This window comes from Lepus europaeus, chromosome 14 (genome assembly GCF_033115175.1).
Source record: "Lepus europaeus isolate LE1 chromosome 14, mLepTim1.pri, whole genome shotgun sequence".
NCBI classification, from domain to species: domain Eukaryota; kingdom Metazoa; phylum Chordata; class Mammalia; order Lagomorpha; family Leporidae; genus Lepus; species Lepus europaeus.
Genome location: NC_084840.1, coordinates 81316652 through 81335987, shown reverse-complemented (window position 1 = coordinate 81335987; position 19336 = coordinate 81316652). Strand labels below are relative to the sequence as shown.

Here is a 19336-nt window from a genome sequence, read left to right as displayed (position 1 = left end):
CTTAGTAGAGTTCTTTGGGTCCCCTAAATAAAGAATCATATCATCTGCAAAGAGGGATAGTTTGACTTCTTCCTTCCCAATTTGTATCCCCTTAATTTCTTTTTCTTGCCTGATGGCTCTGGCTAAAACTTCCAGAACTATATTGAATAGCAGTGGTGTGAGTGGGCATCCCTGTCTGGTACCAGATCTTAGTGAAAATGCTTCCAACTTTTCCCCGTTCAATAGGATGCTGGGTTTTTCATAAATTGCTTTGATTGTATTGAGGAATGTTCCTTCTATACCCAGTTTGCTTAGAGTTTTCGTCATGAAAGGATGTTGTATTTTATCAAATGCTTTCTCTGCATCTGTTGAGAGAATCATATGGTTTTTCTTCTGCAGTTTATTAATGTGGTATATCACATTGATTTGCAAACAATGAACCATCCCTGCATACCAGTGATAAATCACACTTGGTCTGGGTGGATGATCTTTCTGATATGTTGTTGCATTCTATTGACGAGAATTTTATTGAGGATTTTTGCGTCTGTGTTCATCAGGGATATTGGCCTGTAGTTTTCTTTCAATCCTGCATCTTTCTCTGGCTTAGGGATTAAGGTGATGCTGGCTTCATAGAAAGAATTTGGGAGGGTTCCCTCTCTTTCGATTGTTCTGAATAGTTTGAGAAGAATTGGAGTTAGTTCTTCTTTAAATGTCTGGTAGAATTCAGCAGTGAGTCCATCTGGTCCTGGGCTTTTCTTAGTTGGGAGGGCCTTTATTACTGTTTCAATTTCTGTCTCAGTTATGGGTCTGTTTAGTTTTTGTATGTCTTCATGGCTCAATTTAGGTAGATTGCATGTGTCCAGGAATTTACCCAGTTCTGATGGATTTCCCTGTTTACTTGCATACAACTCTGTAGTAATTTCTGATGATTCTCTTTATTTCTGTGGTTTCTGTTGTTACATTTCCTTTTTCATCTCTGATTTTATTGATTTGGGTCTTTTTTTTTAGTTAGTTGGGCCAATGGTGTGTCAATTTTGTTTATTTTTTTAAAAAGCCAGCTCTTCGTTTGGCTGATTTTTTGTAATTTTTTTTATTCAATCCTGTTGATTTCTTCTCTGATTTTAATTATTTCTCTTCTCCTACTACATTTGGGTCTGGTTTGCTGCAGATTTTCTAGATCCTTGAGATGAATTGAAAGCTCATTTATTTGGTGCCTTTCCAATTTCTTGATGTAGACACCTATTGCTATAAACTTTTCTCTCAATACTGCTTTTACTGTATCCCATAAGTTTTAATATGTTGCGTTGTTTTCCTCATTTACTTCCATAAAGTTTTTGATTTCTCTTTTAATTTCTTCTATGACCCAGTGTTCATTCAGGAGCATGTTGTTCAGTGTCCATGTGTTTCGATACTTTCTAGGGATTCCTGAGTAGTAACTTCATTCCTTTGTGGTCTGAGAAGCTGCATGGTATGATTCTAATTCTTTTGAATTTGCTGAGACTTGCTTTATGGCCTAGTATGTGGTCAATCCTAGAGAAAGTTCCATGCACTGCTGAGAAGAATGTAAATTCTTTAAATGTAGGATTGAAAGTACTGTAGATATCTGTTAGATCCATTTGGGCAATAGTGTAGATTAAATCTGCTGTTTCCTTATTGATCTTCTGTCTGGTTGATCTGTCTATTTCTGAGAGTGGAGTATTGAAGTACTCCAGTACTATTGTATTGGAATCTAATTCTCCCTCTAAGTCCGTTAACATATCTTTTAAATAAACCGGTGCCCTGTAATTTGGTGCATAAACATTTATAATAGTTACATCTTCCTGTTGAATTGAACCCTTAATCATTATATAGCGCCCCTCTTTGTCTGTCTCAACAGATTTTGTGTTTAAGTTTATTTTGTCTGATATTAAGATGGCTACAACTGCTTTTTTTGGTTTCTGTTGGCATGGAATATCTTTTTCCAACCTTTCACTTTCAGTCTGCATGCATCTTTGTTGGAAAGATGTGTTTCTTGTAGGCAGCAAATAGGTGGGTTTTGTTCCTTAATCCATTCAGCTAGTCTGTGTCTTTTAACTGGAGAGTTGAGGCCATTAATGTTCAATGTGACTATTGATAAGTAGTAATTTTGCCCTGCCATTTTTCAAAAGAAATTTTCTAGTATATGCTTTGATCTTCCTGTGATCTTTTTCTATGAGGTTTTCTTCCTTTACTTCCTTTCATATTGATGGCCATGTTTCTGTGTTTCTGTGTGTAGCACATCTTTAAGCATCTTTTGCAGGGCTGGACGAGTGGTGACAAATTCTTTAAATTTCTGTTTGCTATGAAAGGTCTTTATTTCACCTTCATTCACAAATGAGAGCTTTGCAGGATATAATATTCTGGGCTGGCAGTTTTCTCTCTTAGTACCTGGACTATATCTCGCCATTCCCTCCTCGCTTGTAGCGTTACTGGTGAGAAGTCAGCTGTGAGTCTTATTGGAGATCCTCTGAGAGTAATCTGATGTTTCTCTCTTGCACATTTTAGGATCTTTTCTTTCTGTTTCACTGTGGTGAGTGTAATTACAACATGTCATGGTGAGATCTCTTTTGGTCATGTTTATTAGGGGTTCTATGAGCTTCCTGTACTAGGATGTCTCTGTCCTTCTCCAGACCCGGGAAATTTTCTGCTAGTATCTCACTAAAAAAAGGCCTTCAAACCCTAACCCTTTCTCTCTTTCCATGCCTTCAGGAACTCCTAGAACCCGAATGTTGGGTTTTTTTTAACTTTTATTTAATGAATATAAATTTCCAAAGTACAGCTTATCAATTACAATGGCTTCCCCCCACCATAACTTCCCTCCCACCCGCAACCCTCCTTTTTCCCGCTCCCTCTCCCCTTCCATTCACATCAAGATTCATTTTCAATTCTCTTTATATACAGAAGATCAGTTTAGTATATATATTAAGTAAAGATTTCAACAGTTTGCCCCCACATAGCAACACAAAGTGAAAAAATACTGTTGGAGTACTAGTTATAGCATTAAATAACAGTGTACAGCACATTAAAGACAGAGATCCTACATGATATTTTTTAAAAATTGATTAATTTTCTATGCAATTTCCAATTTAACACCAGAGTTTTTTTTTCCATTTCCAATTATCTTTATATACAGAAGATTGATTCAGTATATGCTAAGTAAAGATTTCATCAGTTTGCACCCACACAGACACACAAAGTGTAAAAATACTGTTTTAGTACTAGTTATAGCTTCACTTCACATTGGACAACACATTAAGGACAGATCCCACATGAGACAGAAGTACACAGTGACTCCTGTTGTTGATTTAACTATTTGACACTCTTGTTTATGGTGTCAGTAATCTCCCTAGGCTCTAGTCATAAGTTGCCAAGGCTATGGAAGAGTTGATCACTCTGATAGGTCTAAGAGTCAAAGGGATCACACAAACAAGACAAGTGTCTGCTAATACTAACTGATAGAATCATAAAGGGAAAAAACGATCCAACATGGGAAGCGGGATACACAGCAGACTCATAGAATGGCAGATGTCCTAAATAGCACTCTGGCCTCAGAATCAGCCCTTAAGGCATTCAGATCTGGCTGAAGAGCCCATGAGAGTATTGTAGGCATGGAAAGCCAAGACACTCTGGAAAAGAAAAACAAAAGACCTAACTGAAAGATCTCTGTGAGTGAGATCCCAGTGGAAAGAACGGGGCCATCAAAGAAGGAGGTACCTTTCTCTGAAGGGAGGAGAGAACTTCCACTTTGACTATGACCCTATCGGAATAAGATCAAAGTCAGCGAACCCTAATGGCTTCCATAGCCTTGGCAACTCATGACTAGAGCCTAGGGAGATTACTGACGAATGTTGGGTTTTTTAATAGTATCCTGTAGATTCCCGACAATATTTTTTATATTTCTAATTTCCTCTTCTTTTCCTTGGTTTGACTGTATATTTTGTTATGCTCTGTCTTCTAAGTCCGATATTCTCTCTTCTGTTTCACTGACTGTTTTTAAGGCTATCTAATGTGTTTGTCATTTGATCTATTGAGTTCTTCATTTCATTATGATTTCTCCTCACTATCACCAGTTCATGTTCTACTAGTTGCTTCATTTCATTTTGATTCCTCCTTAATATTTCATTTTCATGAGAGAGATTTTCTATCCTGTCCAGTAAGGATTTCTGTAGTTCAAGAATTTGTTTTTGAGAACTTCTTAATGTTCTTATCAATTTTTTGTGATCCATTTCTTGCATTTCTTCTGTCTCATCATTATAATCTTGAATTGGGGTTTCTTGTTCATTTGGGGGCGTCATAGTGTCTTCCTTGCTCTTGTTTCCTCAGTTTCTGAGTTTGTTGCTTGGCATTGTGGAGATATTCTTTGGTTTCTTCGCTGTGGTGTTTTTTCTCATTATATTATGACTCTAGATTAAGTGGACTGTCTGCTTTCAATGGATCCTTAGAGGCATGTGATGGGTGTGGCCAAAGAGCTCTCTTTGGTTCTTCAGAGTTAAGGGTGTGCCAAAGGTGACTCACCCAGGTTGTTCTCTCTCTCTCTCGATCGCTCACTCTCTCTTTTTTTTTTTTTTTTAAACTCAGAAGGGACGTAATTTTGCTCAGCTGAGCAGAATTGGGGCTAGTCAGTGTATGAAATCTGGCCTCTGTGGGTATAATATTTATCTGCTGTGCCCCAAGGACCACACAAAGGGTCTGTGCAGTCCTCCATGTGATCTCAAATTTCCCTGCAGTCTCCGACCGGGTTGCCAAGGTTACCGAGTTTGTGTACTCCGTGAGTTCTCTCCCACACCCTCAGATGTATGTCCAAAATGGCACCTGCTCTTTGTCTTGCTTGCCTTTGTAAGCTGAGTGAAGAGAGAGGCTCGTGTCTGTGCCGGTTCCTTTTATTTATTTATTTTTTTCTCTCCTCTACTTAGCCTGGTGAACTTTCCCCAGTGGGGCTTCAGGCCTCATTCCCTCTAGGCTCTTTCTGCCGTTTCCCTGCCAATGTCTCGGGCTACTGACCTCACCTCCCCTTCCAGCACTGGTGCGTAGACTCCACGGCTGGGCTCCCAAGCTGTGGGCATCCTTGCTCTCCCTGTAGGTCCTCCGTGTCACATCCACTGGATCCAGAAGAGTTTCCTCTGCAATTTTTTTCCCAAGCCTTTCCCTGAAACAACAGTAACCCCACTTTTATTAAACTATCTTTTCCCGGACTATCAATGCATGCCCTAACTATTCCACCATCTTCACAATAGTTTCTTAATAGCATCAATTTCAAAGTTTAAATATCTAATTGCCTCATAAATACCATAATTCAAAATGTTTTAATTAAATTAGAATCCAATTAAGTCTCTCTTCTTGAAATTAGTTGCTAGGTCTAAGCATCTGTTAGTATATTGTAGCCCAAAAAAAACTTTTTTTCGGTGTATTAGGAGAAGAAGCCTGATCATTTATACTACAGAGTCTGCCATGATTGGGGTTTTGCTGATTATATCCCTTGGTGCTGATTAACAGGTTTCCCTTTCCTGTGTTCTCTTGGGAACTGGTAGTTGGCTGTGTGAGTTTGATTAGTTTTAGTGTAATTACTCCCTAGGTGATGTACACTGATTTCTTTTTTTTCCCCAGAAATCTTTTATTTAAGAAATACAAACTTTATATATTTCATAACTACAACTTTAGGAACGTGGTGATTCTTCCCACCATATCCCCCCTTCTACCCCTCTTCCTCCTCTCTCTCCTATTCCCATTCTTATTTTTTTACTAACATCTATTTTCTTTTTTATGAGAAAAAATGAATTTTTAATTATCTTGTGACTCTACTTAGAAAAACACACACAAGCAAAGTTCACAACTATAAATTTAAACCTTTTGCACTAAAAAAACCCACAAAACTGAACTGTAAACCTGTATTAATTATCAACTAGTCTGAAGGTTAATTCTTAGCAGTAATTCAGTATTTTCCTCCTTGGCAATTGTAATGGTTCAGCACCAGATGATCTGCAGAGGTACTAGTAACAATGATGGCTGCCAGTGTCAGGAGATGCTCAGTACACACCACTCCCCACACACATGGCCCACTCTCACACCACACAGACAGGAGGCATGTGGATATGGGGTCACACGCTGACTTCCAGGGCAATGGAAATAAGACAGAGGGCACATGGGTCACACATCTTTAATGTAGTGCATTTGTAGAAAAAGGCAGCTTCTGCTCCCAGGCATGTGCTCGTCCTTGGGCTTTATATCATGATTTAGAAGATGCAGACGTTATTGCCTAAATATTATTCTATACATCTCCATCAGTGTTCAGGAAAACACTTTCAAGTGCTACTTAACTTACACCATAATTACTGGGGTACAGCTTTTAGCACTTTTGGAAGCAATATTTTTGAAAGCTATGGATGTCCCTGATATCCACTTAAACCAGACCCCGTTCAGAGACAGTCTTGGCAGCTTGCACACCTCCATTTCCCACTGCACTAGGTTCTCTGCGTGCACATCGCCGTGGACACAGAAGAGCAAGAAGCTCTCCCTCTGCTCATAGTCACAGCTGTTGGCGTCCAGCACTTTGCAGATCTCCCACATCATGTCACTGGGGTTCATGGAGCTGGTGGTCTTCATGCTCCAGGTGAAGCACAGGGAGCGAGGTTTTGCTTCTTTCTTCTTGTCCTTTTGCTCAGCAGATATGTTGCGACTCCTTGTGAGTTTTGAATTTAATTTAGTAAAAATGTTAGTGGAGCCTCGGCTTTGAGTCTGGGACAATGGTGTGACTTCATGGGACAGGCTGGGTGAGGCAGGTGTGCCATTGTATGTTGCAGTTCACTGCTCCAGGGCTGGCCATGGAAAGTGCTACGGGTGGCAGTGCCTCTTGGGAAGAAGATTCGATCCAGAGTGGCTGCACTGCCAGTACTATGAGTTGAAGCAACTGGGGTCCTCTTGTCAGGGATAGTGCTGTTCTTTGCCATTCTGAATCACTGAGTGTCTATCAGCTGTGGTTCTCTCACTGCAAATGTATTTCACCAGATCATTCCACCAGATGTTGTTACTACTGGGGACAGCAGAGCTTTTCTTGTGTTCAGGAATATCTGCCTTACTGAGATTACTTGCATTCCCAAGCATTGGGCTGACTGGAGCAATTCCCTTTCCTCCAACAGCACTGATGCTTGTTCTCCAGGAGGGGATTCCATCTTCTTTGAGGTCACTATCTGCAGTGCTGGTTTGACTCCCTTTTGGATAGGCCACAACTGAAGGAATAGCTGGTCCAGCATGGCCACTGTACCTTCTATGTTTCTGCCTTGTAGAAACACTTCTCTGTGCTTTGTGATGAGGAGATTGACCAGTACTGTTGTTGAGGCCACTGCTTGGCCTAACTTTAGCAAGTGAGAGATTGCTGCTAGAACTGGAATCACTAGCATCCAGCTCTGAAGATTTTCTCTCCAACAACAGATATGTTGCTGTGATTTCATATTTCATTTTACTAAGAGATTTCTTGAATTTCTTCTTGTGAATATCCCATTCCTACCATAATATCTATTCTCTTCTGATCGGAGATGTCTAGTTCAGTTTCGACAAACGGTTTCAGTTCATCTTCCTCATGCCCTGTGTTGACCCACCTGTCCTTCATGATTTGCTCTAGAGTGCCTCATCTGATTGGATTTAGCACCAGGAAGCGTTTGAGGAGGTTTTCACAGTCTGTGGACATGTAGAAAGGGATTCTATATTTCCCTCTTAAGACTCTCTCTTGCAGTTCCTTTAGATTTGCCTGTCAAAGGGAAGGGACCCGCTGACTAGCGTGTACAGGATGACACCGAGACTCCACACGTCAACTTCTGGCCTGTCGTACTTCTTGCCCTGGAAGAGCTGTGGGGCTGCATATGGAGGACTGCCACAAAACGTATCTAGTTTACTGCCAACAGTAAATACATTGCTGAAACCAAAGTCTGCTATTTTAATGTTCATATCCTCCTCTAACAATTGATTTTCAGCCTTGAGGTCTCTGCACAATTCGTTTTTGGTGGCAGTACTGTACTGCAGACAGGATCTGTCTAAATTTAGCTCTTGCCTCTTTTTCCTTCATTCTTCCATGTGCAACCAAATAGTCAAATACTTCACCTCCACTTGCATACTCCATGATTAGGTAGAGTGTTTTTTTCAGTTTCAGTGACTTCAAATAACTTCACTATGTTTGGATGCTTTAAAATCTTCATTATTTGTACTTCTCTGAAGAGCTTTTGTAGACTTGTTGGATTCAACTGAATTTTGTCAATTATTTTTATGGCAACCTCTCTGCCTGTAAGGATATGTCTTGCCAATTTCACTTTTGCAAAATTTCCCTTGCCAATTGTTTTCAACAGTCTGTAGTTTCTGATATAAGGTTGTTCATCTGCACAGGAAGCTATGGAGTTTACACCGAGCTCCAGTGTGCCCAGTGCGAGAGGTAACTTCTTGAGGCCCATCTCCATGTGACGTGTGGTTTTCAGTGTCTCGTTCATTCACTGTGGGCAACTGAGTCCTAGTGGACATTTTACTGCACTCGGGTTCTGAACAGAGCATGGGCGAGAACAAAACTGCACAGCCCAGGAAGCCGGTGCCGTCTGGCCCGCGGGGCCATCTAGATCCCAGGCCTGGCCCAGGCTGTGCCCTGGCAGCTCCTAGGGTTCATCCTCCCCTGCTCGGGTGGCCGCGGCCCCGTGCCTCAGTGCACGCTGCTGGCCCAGGCTACCTGGCCTCCTCCTCCTCCGCTCCCGCCTGCTGCACCCCAGGTTTCAGCTCTGGGGCCTCCACACAGCGCCGCCGGCAACCCCTGAGGAGAAGGAGGCGGAAGAGGATGTGGAGAAGGTGGAGCGCGAGACAGGCCGCCGCGGGCTGTGGACCCCAACCAAGGAGGGGGCTGTGGAGGAGGCACCTGCACCCGGCTACTTTCCTCTCTCTCACTAGCTTTTTGCCTCAGCCTCCGCCCTGCTGGCAGAAAGGAAGACCTTTCTCTCTGTCTCTCTCACTGTCTAACTCTGCCTGGCAAAAAATAAAAAATAAAATAAAGATACAGGAAATGAAACAAGTCCTCCAGTAACTCGAGAACTCCCAGCTATCACATACATGGCTTTTCCAGGTTTGAGGGGTGGGTAGGAAGCAGCTTGTACTAGTCTGTTTTCTGTTGCTGTTAACAAAATACGTGAATCAGAGTACTTTCTAAAGAAAAGTCCATTTTAGAGGTGGAGAGCCCAAGATCAGGCGCCCCCATCCCCATCTGCTTGGCTTCTTGGCTGCCTCATGGTATCGTGGAACAGCGGAAAATGAACCAGCCATGTGCAGAAAGGTCAAGTGCACGGAGTGGCCTGGCTTTATAACAACCAATGCTCAAAATGGCTTGCTCACTCCATGAGACCAGCACCTTTCTCTTCTGAGGGTGGTGCCGGCATGCTTTCATCACCTGCCACAAGGCCCCATGCCTTAATGGCCCCATAACCTCTCACAATTCCATTCTGCAGACCATAGTTTCTGTCCATGAACCTTCAAGGGATGCACTCAGCCCATATCCAAACCATAGCACAGCTTACCGGAAGTCTTCCATAGCTCCTTTGGCTTTGCATATTGTAGGCACTGTCGATTTAAGTCATGTCAAAAGAGTCCTTGAGGGGTGGGCATTTGTCATAGTGGTTAAGATGTCCTAAAGGACATCTTGAATTCCATATGGCAGTGCCTTAGTTTGAATCCTGTATCCATATCTCATTCCATATTCCTACTAATATGCACCCTGGGAGGCAGCAGGTGATGGCTCAAGGAGTTGGGTCCCTGCCACTGGCATGATAGACCTGGATTGAGTTCCTGGGTCCTGGTTTTGGCCTGTTCTAGTCCTGGCTATCGTAGGCATATGGTGATTGAGCTAGCAGATGAGAGATATCTGTGTGTCTCTCTGTATCTCTTCTTTTTGAGTAAAACAAGTTATTTTTTAAAGCACAGAGTGGGGAACACTGTTGATTGGATGTGTAGCAAGGAAGCAAGTTGTATATCCAGATGTGTGTCTGTGTTTCTGAGCTCAACATTGTTTGTCTCCTAATATAGGTTGGTTCTCTTAGAGATGCATGGAATGTATGGGTTGAAATGACTGTCTGTGCCAGGATGCTTCCTCTCCCACTCCTAGGAGTAATCTCTTGTTCCCAGGGCACTGATAGAGTTAGAGCTGAGTATCAGACCTTCAGCTAAACAAGCAGGCCGTGCTTGGGAGAGGTGGACTTTATCCTGAGTGCTTTTCACCTAGAAGGCGCGAGCTGCTGCCGCAGAGCCCCAATCCTAGAAACAGCAGGAGAAGAATGCTTATCACTTATTTTGTCCCAAAACCCGGTCAGAGGGCTTGGGTCCTGAGCACAGCTGCTTGCTAGGACTCAGGGACACAAAGTGCAATGATGATTTTCAAGTTGTGAATCTTTTGAATCATTGCAAAAATCCCTCTGATTCACCTTAAATGTATTTTAAACATAGCACCCCATCTGAACCTATTCCTATACTTTTTTCCCAAGGTGAGATAATCAGCAATGCCTTTCTTAAAACATCCCAAAGGTAGGATGTCATATGATTTTACTTTCGAAGATTTCCCACAGATAATACTCCTAAGAGTGGACTCCCAGTTAATTCCAGTGGATAATCTATATGTCCCCAGAATAAAGACTTCCCTAGAGCAGAATCAACTTTTCCACCTGAACTTTCCCAGGTAAATATATCTGGGAGTAGCCTACAGTGATTCAGTTAGCTTTCAAGGAATCGTGTCTCTCTCTAATAATAAATGATAAAGTGGTAGATCTCAACATAGTGCATGCACACATGAATTGTGTAACTGAAATTATACATAGGATTATGACCACAAAACAGTGCATGTTAATTTTATACCTATTTCTTTTACCAAAAATTGAAGGCTTGTATTTTCATACCAATCTAGATTTTTGGGCAGTGGTTATTATGTGGGTTGACTTAAAACTGGAACAAAATTTAGATCTCAGTGTTAAAGGAGAATAAGAGGATCATTAAAAGAAAAATCGATGGTTATTACATATAAAATATGGTTTTAAGAAACTAACCAGGATTTTAAGATGGTTGAGTAAGGAAGGATGCGCTGATTTTGATCACAGGAAAATATCAGAAAATAACAGGAGGATCTGTGTCCCATGGAGATAGTTGGAGAGGTTTTCCAGTGAGAATTTGCAGTAAGAGAGGCTCTATGGAGCAGCAAGGATTGTACAGACATTCAGCAGCTGGCTGTACACCACCAGCAACTCCTGTGGCTGGTGGTTCCTGCAGCAAGCGACTGGCAGTGAGGCCGCGTTCCCAGAGTGAGGGGAAAGGATTCTACAGGTGATCACGTCGGGGGGAGAGACTTGTGGTCCCCACTGACTTTGATTCCAGGCAGACGAGTCAGGGGGCAGAACCCACTTTGTGCGTGGAGGACACATTGCTGCCCCCCTTCCCCAGCAGGGAAATGCTGCCTTTCTAGAATAAGGCGAGTGGAGGCTGTGGCAGCTCATGCACCTCTTGTGGGTATTGTCAGAGGGAGAAACCCATAGTCCCCATTGACTTTGAATCCCAGTGGGTGGGCGAATTGAAGGTAGGCAAGATGCCCACAGAACTCTATAGGTGGGAAAGTGCCATCTTCCCAGAATAAGGGGAGTGGAGGCACTGGCAGCCAGTGTGCCTCTGGGGGTTTTTGTCAGAGGGAGAAATCTCCTGTCCCCACAGCACGAGCCCCTATTCTGTACTTTTAAAAACTCAAGAGCCAATGAAGGCATTTCTATAAAAATGGGAATTTATATGGGTAAACATTTTGAAACATGTTTTAGTAGATGTGTTTCTTACATTTAAAAATTATTTAAAATGATATACTCATGGCTTCAATTATTTTGTGACTACTTTAAAATTTACTTCATATGATCTAAGTTGAAGATCTATTCATTTATCTACTGTTAAAAGGCCTTGCCTATTTTTTTTATAAATTTTTTTTTTCATTTGAAAGAGTTACAGAGAGAGGTAGAGACAGAGAGGACTTTCATCTGCTGGTTCACTCCCCCAGATGGCCACAATGGCCGGAGCTGCACTGATCTGAAGCCAGGAGCCAGAAGCTTCTTCCGGGTCTCCCACATGGGTGCAGGGGCCCAAGGACTTGGGCCATCTTCTGCTGCTTTCCCAGGCCATAGCAGTGAGCTGGATTGGAAGAGGAGCAGCCAGGACTAGAACCGGCACCCAGATGGATGCCGGCACTTCAGGCTAGGGCTTTGACCCGCTGCGCCACAGCACCAGCCCTGCCTATTTGCTTCTGAACATTGGTTTTTGTTTTGTTTTGTTTTGTTTTTTTGACAGGCAGAGTGGACAGTGAGAGAGAGAGAGAGAAAGGTCTTCCCTTTTGCCGTTGGTTCACCCTCCAATGGCCGCCACGGCCGGCGCGCTGCGACCGGCGCACCGCACTGATCCGATGGCAGGAGCCAGGTGCTTATCCTGGTCTCCCATGGGGTGCAGAGCCCAAACACTTGGGCCATCCTCCACTGCACTCCCTGGCCACAGCAGAGAGCTGGCCTGGAAGAGAGGCAACCGGGACAGAATCCGGAGCCCCAACCGGGACTAGAACCTGGTGTGCCGGCGCCACAAGGCAGAGGATTAGCCTATTGAGCCGCAGCGCCGGCCCATTGGTCTTTTTTACTTTTTATTTGTTGAAGTCTATTTTAGTAGATTATTAATTCATTGACGGTAATGTAAATCTAAAATATTATCTCAAAAAATTAATGAAGTATTAAGTTGAAAAGAAAACAGGCCGGCCGGTGCCGCGGCTCACTAGGCTAATCCTCCACCTGTGGCACTGGCACCCTGGGTTCTAGTCCTGGTTGGGGTGCCAGATTCTGTCCTGGTTGCTCCTCTTCCAGTCCAGCTCTCTGCTGTGGCCCGGGAAGGCAGTGAAGGATTGCCCAGGTCCTTGGGCCCTGCACCCACGTGGGAGACCAGGAGGAAGCACTTGGCTCCTGGCTTCGGATAGGCACAGTGCGCCAGCCGTAGCAGCCATTTGGTGGGTGAACCAACGGAAAGAAGACCTTTTTCTCTGTCTCTCTCTCTCTCTCTCTCTCTCTCTCACTGTCTAACTCTACCTGTCAGAAAAAAAAAAGAAAGAAAAGAAAACAGGCTAGCCACTGGCTTCAGCACCTGATTATCTTACCCTGATTAATCATGTTCTCAGCCCATGTTCTCTTTTGCATTCCTTAAAAGCCCAAACCACTTTCACAGGGTAAGATGATAGTTACTGAGACTCTCAGTCTACTGCCCTCCTTATCATCAGTGGACTGAATTTCCTCCTTTCTTTATCCTCAAACCACCTCCTCATTATTCTGATTCAATACTGTTGGCAAGGACCAGACTTTCAGTAATAAGATTACAAAGGGAGATGAAAAACTAATGTATTTTTGATTGATAGTGTCATATATAGAGAAAATCCTGAGAAATTTTCAAACATTAGAGCTTCAGCAGAGTTGAAGGATACAAAACCGGTATACAAGTTAACCAAATTTTATTTATTATAACACCAAAAAAGAAAAAAATCTTAGGAAAATTTTAAGAAAGAAGTATTAGATGTGTATAATGGGCCAGGTATTGTGACACACGGGTTAACACTTGTGTGCAATGATGGCATCCCATTTTGGAATGCTAGTTCAAGTCCTGAGTGCTCTGCCTCCTCTCCAGCTTCCTGCTCATGTGCCTGGTAGAACAGCAGATGTCCCAAGTACTTGGGCCCCCTCTACTCATATTGGAGATCTGGATGGATTTTCTTGCTTCTGGCTTCAGCCTGGCCTGGCCATGGCCTTTGCAGCCATTTGGGGAAAATCTTGATGTCTGTCGTTCCCTCCTTCTCTGTCAGTCTTTCAAATAAATACTCTTTTTTTTAAAAAAAAGCCTTGCACACTCTAAACTATAAATAATAGTTGGAATTACTTAAGTAGTGAACAACAGCCCATACCTGGGGGCTGACATGGCGACATAGCAGGTAAAACCTCTGCCTACAATACTGCAATCCCATGTCAGCACAGTTCATGTCCAGGCTGCTCTACTTACAACCTAGGTCCCTGCAAATGGCCTGGAAAAGTCAGTAGAAGATTACTTAATGTTCAGGCCTATGCCACCCATGTGGGAGACCTGGATGAAGCTCCTGGCTCCACACCTAGTCATTAACACTCAGGAGTTGGCAACCATTCTACTAGCTTTTGTTAGGTTATGAACACCTCAGGGTTCTGATTTTTTTATCCCCCAGAAAGGAGTGGAGAAAAGAGACAGGGACCAACCTCAACAGAGACAGGTTGCTTTATTGAAGCACAGAGGGGTGGCAGTCTGTTCTTGCAAAGAGACTGCACACAGGGCACATGTAGGGCTGGGCTATTATCTGGACTCCATAGGTGGGAGAGAGAACTTGCTTCCAGGAGCTTTCCAGAAGCCTTATAGGCCTTTCACTTATCTTGTTTAGCAAGCTGCTTTGTAAGCTGTTTTGCAAGGGGATATGAGAGGTCATGAGTGGCTCTCCTACAGGAATGGGGGGGGTCTCTGGCAGGAGGGAGGAAGTGGGGGGGAGGGTGACATTCTTGTGAGCCTTATTGTCCTTTATATTCTGCCTTGAGTTACAGGATCCAAGTAGGAGTCACTCAGCTGACCAAGTGACTGTGGTGGGGCCCCTGCACCCATGTGGGAGACCCAGAGGAAGCTCCTGGCCTCAGATCAGTTCAGCTCTGGCCGTTGTGGTCATCTGGGGAGTGAACCAGTGGATGGAAGGTCTCTCTCTCTCTGGCTCAATCTCTCTCTGTAACTGTGTCTTTCAAATAAAGTAAATCTAAAAAAAGAGAGAGAATGAAAGAGTAGATGGAAAAATTCTCATTCTTCCTCTCCCTCATATGTCACTGTCATTCTGCTTTACAAACTAATAAATCTTAATAAGAAAATAGTTTCTGGGTGATACTGTATCCTTTGTTAATTTAATAAAACTAGCTTTTCAGTGCTGTGCAACATTACTTTCTTTTTAAAGATTTATTTATTTATTTGAAAGAGATATGCAGAGAGAGAGAGAGAGAGGTCTTCCATCCAATGGTTCACTCTCCAATTGGCCGCAGTGAGCGCCACTCAGAAGAAGGGCTTTGGCCAGTCCACCAGACTAACATTCCATAGAGACTCTGATCATCCTATGGGGTACCAGGTGAGAGGAAGGAGGGATCATCATACATATAAAAGTAAAGTTCCTAATTTTCTTGGCATTTGGGGATAAGGTGGAGGATGCTGATACTAAAGGTCTAGAACCTTCTCCTTTCTTATCAATGACTCCCCTGGCATGGTGGGCCCAGGGCCAGCCAACTGAGGTTCATGAGAAGTGGCTGTGAGGAGTAAACCGCTCCCAATTACTCATTGACTCCCAGGACATTGTTGGTTAGCTCCAGGTCAGTAAGTGAAAGCCTGATAGACCATAGGAAGTAAGCCTTGCTGAGAATGGTCAGCAGTATCCCCCAAGTTCGCAGCAGGTTAACACCAGGCCAGAACAGACCTCTGACGCCCATCTGGACCCATGGCTATTGAGCAACACTCTGCTACTCATCACATTCTTTCTTTCATTTTTCTTTCTTTTTTTTTTTCCAAGAGGCTTTCTCCATTTTATTTCTTTGGGAAAAGAGGTAGAGATATATATTTACATAATTTCTTTTGTGAATATCTTGAAGCTGAGACTGTCATATTTTCTATTTGTTTTTCCTACTAATGCCTTCTCTCCTCCCAGGCCCTGTGGCCCAGGCCCAGGTTCTGGGGCAAGTGCAGTGAAGGGTGAAGGCAGTGGTCGCCAGGGCGGCCTCCTCCCCAGCCCAGAGACATGGTGAGGACCACCCAGCAGGGGTTGTGCACGACTAAGAGGCCACGTGCAGGGGCATTTCTGTCTTTGTGGGGGATTCACAGTGCATTAAATAGACACCAGTCATGGGAGGAGATTGGAGAGAGTGCCACTGGACACAGCAGGACCCACAGTGGTGGCCCAGACCCCCAGAGGGGCTGGGACAACCTCATGGCACAGCAGGCCTGCCACCTCCCTCTCCAACAAGGGGTGCCAAGAAGGGGGGGGCACCACTCTCCAGCTGCCTGGGCCCTCAACACTGCTCACTCTGCCCTCCCCTACCCCCTCCGGAGAGGGCAGGCCACTGAGATAGGGCTGGAGCTGGGAGAGCCCTTGGGGGGGGAGGGTCAGGGAAGAGCCTGGTCGCAGCTGCTTTGAGAACCTCTTTAGGGGGCACACAGGGAAGAGCAATGGGCAGGAGGGGTACTGTGGGGACCCGGGCTCCGGACAGGGCTTTTGTCGGAAGGCCGAGTGCCCAGGCAGTGGATCAGATCTAAGTGGACTCAATGTGCTAGAGGCGGGAGGGGTCCAGGCTTTCTTCTCATCGCCCTGTTGCGGGGTGGTCGTGCTGGCGCCCCCCGCGGCCCCGCGCTCATGCAGACGCTGGTTGCTCTGGTACATCTCCTTGTAGGTCAGCTGCAGCTGCTTCTGGTACTCGCTGACCTCCTCCGCCTCCTCCAGCCACACACGGCGCCCCTCGGCGAAGCCAGCGCCCTGGCGCTCCCGGGCGCAACGCTCGGCAGCCACCCCACCTCCTGCCACAGGGCCCCACATCCTGTTCTCCCCACCGGCATCCACCTTACAGTCCACAGAGGCCAGGGAGACGGCAGCGGCCACTCCTACCTGACTGAGCAGCTTGGCCTCGTCGCTCTCGCAAGTGGCCAGCGTCTCAGGGGCCTCGGCCGGGTCCACGGGTGTGAGTGGTGGTTTGAGGCAGGCAGCAGGCAGCTTGCCCTTGCCCAGCTCCAGGGTGGCCTGTTTGCTTCTGAAGGAGTCCCTCGGGCTGAGCGGCTGCTCCTCCTCCTCCCCCCACAGTGAGGCCTGGCCCTGCCACAGTCACCAGCGCAGCCCCACAGTCTCATTCAGCTGCTACCGAAGGAGGGGAAGCTCGCCAGCCTTCAAGCACACCTCCCATTTGGTTTCCTCCATCCGGGCCAGGAAGTCGGCCTGTTCCTTCTGGCAGGCAGCCGCCTTGTCTTCCAGCCCCTCCCGCATCAGCCGGGCTGTCTCCTCCTGCACCTGCCACTGGAGGCCCTGCTGGGCGTGCTGGGCACGGTGGGCCACCTGCGGCAGCCTACCACTACAGACCTGCTGCAGTGCGGCCAGCTCCCGCTCCCATGCCTTCTGCCATTCCTCCAGGACCCAGGCTGCGGCCGCCTCGCTCTGCTCCAGGCTTTGCTGCCACCTCCTGCTCCTCCCACAGCTGCTCTCCAGCTCCTGGCTCACAGCACTGGGAGAGGGTGGTGAGCAGGCTTCAGATGGCAGGCCTCCCCCACTGCCCTCCCCTGATCCCAGGTGACCTGGCCTCCCCATGGATCACGACAACCCACTCTTGCTGGAGGGCCACCCGCCCTCGGAGGTCCCCAGGTCCAGGTAGCCCGACCCCCCACTGCTGCTGCCGTTCCCATAGCTGGCAGTGCCAATGTGGTTGATGTGGCTGGTGGAGCACTGATGGGTGCCAGGTGCTGGCTATAGCTGGAACTGTAGGTGGGCTCTGGCCTGAGTCTGAGGCCACCCCCACTCCCACCCACTGGGGTCATGGTCCAAGACTTGTCCAGTCCACCCTTGAGGCCTCCAGGGCCCTGTCATCCCTCAGGGGTCCCATTGGTCTGTGTGGGACACAAGTTCTGCATGGAGTGGAAATTCTTGGGTACAACAGGCTTCAAGGCAGATGGCCAAACTAGAGGCTCTGAGCACTGGTCTAGCTTGCCAGAGGTAGCCAGGAGCTTGGGTGGGTGGCTGGGCTCACGGTACTGTGACAGGGCCTTGTCACTCCCACTGCTGCTGCTGCTGCCACCGCTGCTACCCACCACATTGCCACAGACGTCAGTGTGGTCACTGCTCCTCAGCTCGCCATTGAGGTTGAGGGAGTTGGCGAGAGCCTTGTCTTCTGAGGGGAAGTGGTCTGGCCGCTCCCTGCCAGCCCCGCTAACGCTGCCACTGCCTTGGGGAGCAGGGAAAACCGCCCTGGCTGCTGCCACCCCCCGTGCGGGTGCCCACGCTCTTCGTGGCAAACTCCTGGGCATGGGCCACCCCACTGCCCACACTGCTCATGGCCGTGATGCAAAGGCCAGGAGGGGATCCCGGCCTGGGTTGGCACACACAGGCAGTGTCTCGAGCTTTGCCATGGCTAAGCCAGGGGTGAGCTTTCCAGAGGCATAGAAGGCTGACGGATCCTCAAGCCTGGGCTCCTCGGAGGCTCAGTCTGCAGGGGCCATGTGCATCCCTCTCGCAGTCGGGGCTCGAGCCAAACCAGCCGTGAGACTTTGCAGGAGCCATCCCGGCCTCCGTTGTTCTCCTTGAAATGGGGGGAACCAAAGTACCTACCTCGCGGAGCTGCCACATGCCAGACGCCCCAAGATGGCGGGCCACATTCTCTCAAAACATTTGTTTAGTGTAGAAAAGATAAACTCCGGATGAGGAGAACTACGCAGAAACAGTAGAATGGGGAGAAGACCTTTGGGTTTGAAACTGGACCACTGTGTTCCAAGGGTGGATCTAAAGTACGTGTGAGCTGGGGGCAAGTTGTCTGTGGTCTTTATTATAAAATGGGAATCTTAATGTCTGCTCCTCAGGGCTATAAGGATCAAGTGCCCCAGATGTGTGTGGTACCTTATATTTGACAGGTGCAGAGTAGGCACACTGAGTATTCAGGCCTGTGCTCGCTTCCTGGCATGCCACTTAGAGCTCCCACCCCAGGACTCTGCTGGATTCCTCCATCCATGGTTGGAGGAGTAGGAGAACCGAATTCAGCTGTGAGTTTGATAGTTTGCTTTAATTCGTATTCCATCTTGTGTTTCGGAGGGCATCATTTTAAAAGAGAAAAGCTTCCAGGGTGTTTTGGAGTTTAAGAATGTGCGTTTTGCCTATCCGGCTCGCCCGGAGGTGCCCATATTTTAGGATTTCAGCCTGCCCATCCCAGCCGGATCTGTCACAGCCCTGGTTGGCTCAAGTGGCTCTGGCAAATCAACAGTGGTTTCCCTCCTACTGAAGCTGTACGACCCCATTTCTGGTAAGTGGTTCACCCAGGGGTGGGGCAGAGGCACTTTCCTCCACCTGTGCAAATCCAGATGCATGGAGTCATCATCACCTGTCTTAAAATGTAATTTATTGGAATGTTTCCCTCTGGAATCACTGTCTTGATTCACTGTTTATTTGCCAGAAAATCTGAGGTAAAAGAAAATATCTAGTCAGGTGGATGCGAGTGAAATCAAAATATTGAGTCTGGAATTCCTTTGTCATGTTGACTACATCAAG

General features: G+C 46.2%; 3 pseudogenes; all 3 read right to left on the bottom strand.

Annotated features, from left to right (window-relative positions):
• Positions 1 to 6312: 6312 nt before the first annotated feature.
• On the bottom strand, positions 6313 to 7730 carry LOC133773484 (MAP/microtubule affinity-regulating kinase 3-like; annotated as a pseudogene).
• Positions 7729 to 8508, bottom strand: LOC133773608 (MAP/microtubule affinity-regulating kinase 3-like; annotated as a pseudogene).
• Positions 8509 to 8694: 186 nt separating this feature from the next.
• LOC133773482 (leucine zipper putative tumor suppressor 3-like) lies at positions 8695 to 18207 on the bottom strand (annotated as a pseudogene).
• Positions 18208 to 19336: the final 1129 nt, after the last annotated feature.